General features: G+C 39.7%; 1 long non-coding RNA gene across 1 annotated transcript in view; it reads right to left on the reverse strand.

Annotated features, from left to right (window-relative positions):
* Nucleotides 1-642: 642 nt before the first annotated feature.
* The window catches only part of LOC147754246 (uncharacterized), a 33,960-nt gene continuing 24,880 nt past the window's right edge, over nt 643-9,722 (reverse strand). The window contains exon 3 of the long non-coding RNA XR_015317395.1: nt 643-2,086. This is a non-coding gene — a long non-coding RNA (uncharacterized LOC147754246). The remainder of the gene's footprint in view (nt 2,087-9,722) is intronic.

Here is a 9,722-nt window from a genome sequence, read left to right on the forward strand (position 1 = left end):
GAATAAGAGGTGTAAATAGTTGAAAACATGAACCTGATACGTGCAAATACGTGCCAAATCGGCTGTAGATATACTTCGTTTCATTCAGTCGTCTGAAGCAATGCTTAACTGGAGTATCAGACGTAATGCTATGACTGTCTATTGGGTAAGCGACATAAGGGAAGGCAAGCTTCGTTAAACGGACATAGCCGTGGTACCAGTGAATGTCAATATATGCGTTTTTTTTTTTCTAAACAAAGTTTATCTGAACTGCGTGCAAATTAAACATATGAGTCTGGTAAGCTTTTACGCGCTCTTGATGTTGTTGCTTACGTGCATCGTACACGTTGATCTTGAAAGTAAACTCAATAATTGTTGCCCGAATGTTTGCAGTGTAGGACTATATAAAACATGATGTTTTTTCCATGCCACCAGAGAAAAATTAGCCACTAATTTTTCGAGGAATAATTTTGCCGATGCCAAGATGATACTAAGTTTTATTCAAGGGATTGTTTTCGGCTGCGTGACGGAGGAATCGTATAAAGAAGCATATGCCGACGGTTGATACATAGACCTTACTTCTTCTAATTCCGTTAGTAGCCTAATAATAGGGCTGGCCTAAAATGATAAACGTCATAGAATTTCACAGGCAATGCAAATTATATTTCGTTTTAATGCTACTAATTGGTAATTTCGTAGTTTAATACTGTTCCAAATCAGAATCGAACGAAGAGGTGCAAACCGTTGTAAATTAATTCCATATTTTAGTTTCGGTCCTTGAAAACCGTATGAAGCAAACTTAAATTGACTCCATATAGCAAAAACCATAGAAACTTAAACAACACTTTTCGTAGAAGTGGGGCGTTCTTTAATCTTTTTCAAGTTACTTACAATTTCCTCAACGTGATAGACTATTAGATTGCATTTGTCGAGCTTTTTGTCACTTTTTGAGGGCAGCGGAGCAAGGTCGCCGGTGTTTCAAGGTTTACGTCTGGTACCACCGTTAAACATCCCATCGCTCTTAGCACGAAACAAAGAGTGTCTATCTCCGGATTCGATCTCAGGCCACCACCTGTCATTGACATTACCACGTGGATACGCTACTTGCTAAAGTATCACGGAGCTCAAAACAATCAGGAAAACTTAATAGTTGTACCATTTATCATGCATCATAATACTTTATTATTACAATTGAAAACAATGATGAATCACAATAAATATTTCAGGCTGTGTGTGTTTTTTTCGCATACACAAAACAGTTATGATCTATTATAAAAGACATTTTCATCTACTATATCGTGTTGTCCATCCTGTAAAGTGTTCCTCATCTCGTCGTCGTACTTAACTGGCTATTTTTAGCGAAATCCTAGGCTTGGCCTACACATATATAACGGTCTATACATTGACATCTAATCGCTAATATTTAAACAAAATAGTTTATCCTATTAAGATCAGTGTTTGAGACCAATAGCTTTTCTATTTGGTTGATAGTTCGTTGAGCTCACATTTGTGTGATACACATATGTAGAATATCTTTATCAATCCTACATAAATACAGTAACTTACAACCGTTAATAGGAAAGCAGCCATTATGCCTTCCGCACGTCTCTTAGATAGCGCTCTTCGGCACACTCTGCAACGGCGTGGATTTAGGGAATCGAATTCATTCAGCTGTTTAACTTCGGTTCTCTCACATTTATTGAGTGCAAGATACGAATTGTAAAAAGATACGAGTGGAAAATATATCCCGTTTCAGTGCCGCAGAGAGGCCAGACGATAGGAGAATCGAGCTTGCAGCGAAGCCGGCTCGCAGTAGCGGTTATGTGAAAGGGAAAATGTTAGCAAATTAAGCCAAACATACAATCACCATTGAGCACAGACCTTCCCGGCGACACACCCTACGAGATCGAATTCATCTGAGCGTCGCGCGTCCTGCTGCTACATGTACATCGAGAGAGAGAGAAGGGCAGGGTAACAAATTGGGGGTCCGGGATAGTACGACCTGCTGAACACTCACATTCTAAATGGCACGCCTTCTTCAAACGCTCTTGTCTGCCGTCGAGCGCCTGTTCCGGCAGAAACGAACACCAGCAAACTTGCGACTTATCTGAAATAAGACGAAAGAAGAGGCTTAAGTAGAACCGACGTGACTCAAGCTCTCTGTGAGCACGCATCTATTATAGCCGAATGGACGTGCGCATCGAAATTGCATGAGGTGCCATTCGAGCGCCAGCCGAGCTTCAGCTTGGCTCCACGAAGACGCTTACCTCTTTATCGCTAAGTAGCCAATGTTCGCGTGCAGAGATCGAAGGACAGACGTTGGGTAAACGTTTGGAATATTCGAGTTCGTGAGTCTTCGTGTTTTTGCTGACACATTGGACGAAGTAAAAGCGTACGAGAAGCTAGGAATTCAAGCAGAAAAAGTTCGCTCTCATATTTGAACTTACCTCTATTATCATTCAGTTACGCTTGCTGTTATCGTTAATTAATAAAATCGGATATGCATTTATTTAAGCCTGCGTACACATTAAAGAAGAAATAGACTCTTTTCTCAAAACTTCCTTCTTTCAGTCTTCCTCTTCACGAAACTGGCCGAAATCAAATTTCCGTAGATCGGCAGTTTTTCCTTGCCGGGGTTTCGCCGTTGCAGCTTGTTCAGGCCTCTTAGTAGGGCATATTTATTATCGGTTATAAAATGTATCGATAAATCTTATATGTTCATAAATATTCTTGACATAAAAACGAACGTAGGTCCAAGGCTATATCTTTCTAAATTCGCTAAATTTAACGCTGAATTTATGCTTCTGAATCTATTAACTGAATCTATGTTTCTCTTTGTATGACTATTCGATGCATAAATATTTGCGAGCAGCAAACCAGGAATAGGGGTTAGTCTGGCATTTTCATATCTATTCGAGGCGTATAGTGTACCTTAGGGAACCTGACTGCAATGGTCAGCTCGGAAAGAATGAATTTTCTTTTGTTTTTATCACGTCATCTTACTATGTTTGACAGTGATCTAGACCATCTCGAATTGCTGCCCATATTTGCTAAATTCAACAAGGGCTAACGATGCATAAGTTCGAATTGTACGACCCATACTTTTTGTACATTTTTAACCACGTAACTTTTTCAAATGGTTAACATCTATATATTATACCTTATTGCTAAGTTACATTTGAGTAAGCTAAGTATCGATAAGTGCTCTACTCGTAATACTTGTATGTCACTGCCAGGCTGTGTTATATGACGCAAGTACGCAAAATGAATAGCTCGAGCATCACGTCTTGCACTATTAGGCAAAGATACTGATGCTTCAAATTTTTAACTATACTAAAAAATTGATTGAAATCCGGTATATAGCAACCGAATCTATTTCTGACAAAAAGAACTTGCCGGTCACGATTTGTCGGATTCCTCAAAAAACTTTTTGATGTCTATATTATACGACAGTAGTCAACGAGACATCAAATAAGTACTAATTTTTTTTTCTAGAACTTCTTCTAAAACTTGAAATTACTCAGATAACTGTCTGAGTGCCCTGAGTCACGAGGTGCCCTACTTTTTTTACGCCTAACGGTTTACCCATAATAATATACGTCTGCGCATATATATATATGTATATATATATATATATATATTCCGAGTTGGATTTTTTGTCCAGGTAACTGTACAGATAATTTTACAACTTCTACTTGTGAAGTCCTAAATTTACATTTTTTAACTGTAACATATTAAATTAGGTCGTCAATTCTCTGGAGCAGCCTTATTACAGACAGGTTCCATCCGGTGCGAAAGGAAACTATTGTATAACACGCTAGATAAACACGCGTCCGCCTACCTTGTGCTGTTTGATCATTGCGCAATACTGCCACTACTCACTAAACCTTTCAGCTGAGTGGAAACGCTAAGCATTATCGACGTTCGTTTTCTCTTTACAAATCACGCTTTATCGCTATCTTGTTATTTACTCACGTAGGAAAGCAATACGTCCCATTGGAAAGTTTCCATTTGGCCTAATGCAACATCATTATTTTTCTTTTGCGTATTTCTACATGGCCGTTGCAAACATAAACTGCTTTAAAATCATTGCTCCATTGTCGCACCTAGCAGTTTTAAGTGAAGCAAAATTGATTCAATTTACCACCACCTCCTCCTGCCCCTACCCATTTTTGTCGGAAGTTCCAAACTTGAAACGCCATTGCCACTTTGAATAGGTATATAAGCTCTGTTCCACAGCCGAGAGTCGACTATGTGTATAGAAAATTTCTGGGTAGTGAACGAGGCCTTTACAGAGGGAAAGGCAAACGGTCGAAATGTTTGTCTGCTGCTACCACGCGGTAGCGTCGCCTTCAAGAAGATTCGTGTTACGCTAGCAGCCAGCTTGGCAACACGTGGCCCACAAGGAGGCTGAATGCCAACGTCCTTAGATGCGGATGTGTGGCCATCCATCCGCAAGGTTAAATTTTCTATTTTGTCTTGGGCGGACAGACGCTTCTTATCCGCCTTTCCGCGTATGTTTTAGTCAAACACAGTGTAGTTTCGCGCAATTTAGAACTGATACCCGCAGCTATCAGAATATATATTTGAAGATATCAAACACAGTTCGGTACCAGTAGCGATGATAATAGCAACGTGGATAGCGTGACGAAGAACGACACGCCACGGAGTGTATGATTATACAGCATATTACATTTATATTTAAGCTATAACGAACTTACATATATATATATATATATATATATATATATATATATATATATATATACATATATACTGGCTAAAGGAGTAGGAGTGTTGTTATACAAATAATGCATACATATCTTTTTCATTCGGGTCAAAGGACGAGGTCGGAGTATTGTGTTGTTGCGAGGGTTAGTAGGCAGGCATGCTAGTCGGGCAATGCAGAAGAGGTGGGATACCCTAACGATCAACTGAGAGACAGTTTGGTCGCTCTTTTCTTCCTTCGTTTTTCCTCGTCTCGTCTTCATTTACGGTGGCGGACGTACCTTTTCTGCATCTTCGGATGGAATCAAAGAGATGACGCACGCGACATTCGGCTTGCACGAATGAAGCAATACAACGAACGCGAAGAGACACAGATATGCGACGCTTGATAGGTTGGTTCTACAGTGTCCATTGGCGAGTAGAGAAACCTCACTGGGTCTTCATAAAGAGTGCCTATTTGCTCTGCAATATTTGTTCGTTTGAATGCATCTAGTATTCGTCCGTATATGTGGGACCGAGTGTCAGCTGTCTTTGTATGTGTGAAAGTCTGTGCGCCTTTATCAAATACCGACCTGATGTAAAGATGAGGCTGCCCGTCATTCGACGTCAAGGGTTCAATTTTTCTCGCTGTCAACGCTGCTGTCATTGACAAGTCATAATGCTGTTTTATTCGTTGCAGCTATAAGAGTGGTAGTGAGGCGGATACGTTCAGGTCTCATTGAACGAAATGTCTGTGTTGTTGCCAGACTACGAGTGTGTTTCTATTTCGGGGTTAGGTTTGTATAGCACACATACATAGACAAGAGCAAATTGAATACGAGACAAGGAGGGAAAAATGGACTCTGAAGTTCAGTGAAACTCATTTTTGCACTCCAGGTTTCCGACAGTACTGGGTGTATGTATACCATGTGTTTGGACACCATTCGACGATAAGACTACGGGCGCTCTATCGATACTTACGAATGATAAGATGGCAAGCGGCACGATCGAATATCTCGCGACGGCTAATAGGTAGACTGATGAAATTCCGTTAGATTTTCTGGATTTTTATGGCATGCATTTTTTAACAATTTGACTAATTTATCCATTTTTCGAATGGTGATATTCCGTAAGAGCAACGCAAGCATAAGTAAATTGTAAGTGTCTTGGTCCTCGAAGCATTTTCTTACATGGTTGCTGTTTAAAGTTCAGCTTAGGAGTAAAAAAATGTTAATATCTGATAACGAAAAGCTGTTTGTGGAAAGTAAACATACAGCCCAAGTTACATTTATATGAACAGTTTTGTTAAACGTGAATCGCTGAATTTCTTGTAGGCGAAATTGGAAAATGTTTTTTTTGTGTACAGGGCAGGCGATAGAAGTATATTTCATACGTATTAATGCTAGATTTATGATGAAGCACAAAAAAAGGTTCTGCACTTTTTCGAGTTGGAACGGCAACTTAACTTCATCTGAGAAGCTCTTGTTAGCACTGTCTGGGCGGCTGGGTTCACTAGTTTCAAGCAGATCTGAAGTTTTTTCAGATCTTTGCTCCGTGTTGCATTGGCAAGGTCCAGCGGCAACACGTCATCTGCAACGCTTTTTGAATTTCGGCTTTTTAATTCTTAATGGCAATTTCATTAACGTCAAGGTCAGCGGACGAACGAGGAGGTCCTCCTCTATCATTGTCTATAAAAATGTTACGAAGCTATTGAAATAGTTTGTATTTTAAGAATAGGCTTTTTGTCGTTTTGGTCCGACTTCTGATTGTGTTCAATTCTCCTAATACTGGACAGATTCGTAATGTCCTTAGCGGGTCGCTAAGGCCGTTTAGCTACGCCTGAGGCTGTTCGGTCCTTTAAGAAACATTTTCTTCTAGGCCAAAGATCTGGGCCCAACCTAGAGATCACGCTAACCAGCGTACAAAGCTAGGAGAACGACGTCGGCTGGTTTGCATGCTCGTTGAATCTGCAATAGCCTTGTTTGAGAAGGTAAGCTCCTCGCCCCCCACTTTGAAGGTAACTATGTGGTGGTTTTTCAATGGACGAGTTGAGCAGCTGGGCGCTTGTTCCTGACCTTACCCATGGCGTCGAATGAGAATGACACCTAACATTTTGAAAGAGCACAGGAACAACTTGTTGTCAGTGGTTCAGTCCAAAGAAATGATTTTTGTTCCTACACTCATTCCTATAACATTAATATGTGACAATAGTATCTCAGACACGCTGCAACAGGTACACATAACCGCTTGAATGGTAACAAAAGATAATCAAGGCAATATCTAAGATACCATTACGCATACATCTATAAATGACTAATATGTATCAGACAACAAAACAGCTCTAGACATTAATTTTCGCGGGTATCGAATCGATCTTCATGTCTGTCAAGCATTTTCATTCTTGCTTACTAGGAAGAGTTGCAGTGGCTTATTGGTTGGCAAAATAGGAAAGTTGGCTAATCTTTAAAAGGTTGATAATGTGACTCTAGGATTGGGGTAAATCCGACCAGTCAAAATAAATTGACGAATATTTTTGACGCCAAGTGAGCCTTTCAGCGACTTCAATCAGTGACAACAAAAACCCGGACAAATAACCCCACAAACTGCACTCCCCACAATACACCCCACAACACTAACAGATTATCATACTTGGAGTGCTTGGAATATTGCTAAAGCCTCTCAAAGACGCGAGATTGACAGTAAAAAGCATGAATATATCCAAATTTGTTTGTTAAGTTTTGCGGAAACGTAAATGACAATTCTGCGCGCCATATTGTGGTTATAACATATAATGAATAATGTTATTATAGGAGATAATAACTATGTACTGATATATTTGTCATAGGTGATAATAACTTCTATCCAGTGGTTATACATACAGACTAGTTCGATCTCATCCGCTCAAGTTCTTCTTTGTTTCGCGAATGACAATGGTGCATTTCTAAACGTGTGTCCATGAGTTGTAAGTGATATACCTGAAGGAAGACTTCATTCTCGTAGTGATGGCCTATATTGATGCTAGCTTAAAGGAGGCATTTGTGAAATACTGATGGGTCTAGTCTGGGAATAGACGTACATACCTCGTGTCAGAAAGTAGCCGTCCGAATCAATGTAAGTGAAGTCTCAGACGTGAAACTGGAAACGCATCGTTTTTATGTGCAGTACTTAAATAGAAAATTAGAGCTGGCAAAGGGAATCGCAGAACGCCGACTGCCTTAGGTTGCACACAACGATGGAAGCCTGCGGTTCTGATCTGTCCGATTGGCACGCGTTATAATGAACTTTAGCTTTGTTTACGTAATTCAAATGCAAAGCTACCAACACGTGCGGTCAATAAAATCGCTCCCACGTAGCATAGAGTATTTATAACAGGAATGATAAGTAAATACATTGTCCAATTAAGTGGGGAAATCAGCATACTGAGCGATCCGTGAATGGGAAGAGCATGGAAGGTTTACGGAGAGCCTGCGTTCTTCTTAGGATTATTGTATATGGAGAATGACAGGTCGTCTACAAGTTAAACGGGCACGGGGGGACGCTGCCCGTTGCGACTCAGTACTGCTATAACACAGGGCTTATAGCACGCAAAAGTTAACTGTTGAGTACTTCAATGTAGATGAGGCAGCAGGCTTTTCAGGTCAAGGTTAGTCTATAATAAAATACATCATATGTCAGTGTTCTTCAGATCCTCAAAGGTGAATCAGGATATCTACGGTATATAGATACCGGCATTTTCCTGCTATCGATATCACGCATGATAAGATAAATGACTAACGCTTTTCTAGCACCCTTACGAAAAACCGAAGGCGATTAAAAGATGTAGCCCAAAGAATCTAACAAGATTTCTGAAGGTAGTAATAGTAAATAATAAAATTTGACATTTTGTAATGTTTGATCTCACACTGTGTGCTTTCTCTCTCCTTCTTCTCTCTCTCTCTCTCTCTCTCTCGTATATATATATATATATATATAGTTAACTGGAATAGACAGAGTATTGAAAAATGCGAAGGCAGTAGAGGGTAAAATATAATCACGAATGGCAGCAGCAGCAGCAGCAGTAGACACAGGTACGACGAATAAGATGACTGTTTGTTGGTGTACACAAAAGCAGTTGACATGAAGCATAAAAAGTAAGTGGCAGTATGAAATGTCGAGTCGCCATATATAGAGACGTATAAAAGAAAACGTAAGATCAGAACAATAGAGGTCGCTTGTGTCGTAAAATGACGATTACGTTCCACCTGACAAAACAAAAACGCAGCGAAACTACACAGGATGAAAAAACAGAACATAAAATAGAAAATCGATAAGGGACTTTGAAACACTTTGTAGTTAGTCCTATTTCTAGCTAATAATAATCATCACAAAATGATAATGGCTATAGAATAGGCACACTGTTTTTTTTTTGTTTGAAAACAGACGTAACACTGTTCGAATATACCACAAAACATATTTCATAGCTAGAAGCAATCGTTTCCCGCAGAACAAGCGCATACGAATCGGCCGATTTCGTTGGTAAGTTAGGTTCAATCGGCATAGAGAGAAAGAAATCGGTCGATGGAGATAGTACATGTACGTATTTAAGCAAAAAAAAAATAGGCTTTCGACAGCGTACAAAGCAGCGTGGCAGTACAAACTATACCTGTCTTTTAATATGATATGATAACATACATTTCTCACTTGTCTCAAAGGTAGTTACCGCTGACAGCGTACCTTTTCGAAACGATAATAGGAAACTTGGAGAGGATTTGTTGTTATCATACCTATACGTAATTACGTGGACCGTTGTTCATTAAGTTCTAGTGACGTATGTAACTTTGTTACGATTTTGACGCTCTAAAAGAATCTGTCGTAAAGTTGGCGTTGAGCAAATTGGATGCAATTCATGTCGCTATAGATATATTCAGATTCTATGTCTCTATAGGAAAAATTCACACGAAATAAAATCTCTGTTTGCATAGGAAAATTCATAAGGGCTCTATTTGATAGAGTAACATTGATTGGAAGGAATCGATAGAGGTGTTGGTGACGAAACA

Source organism: Varroa destructor, unplaced genomic scaffold (genome assembly GCF_002443255.2).
Source record: "Varroa destructor unplaced genomic scaffold, Vdes_3.0 BEIS01000007.1, whole genome shotgun sequence".
Taxonomy (NCBI): Eukaryota; Metazoa; Arthropoda; class Arachnida; order Mesostigmata; family Varroidae; genus Varroa; species Varroa destructor.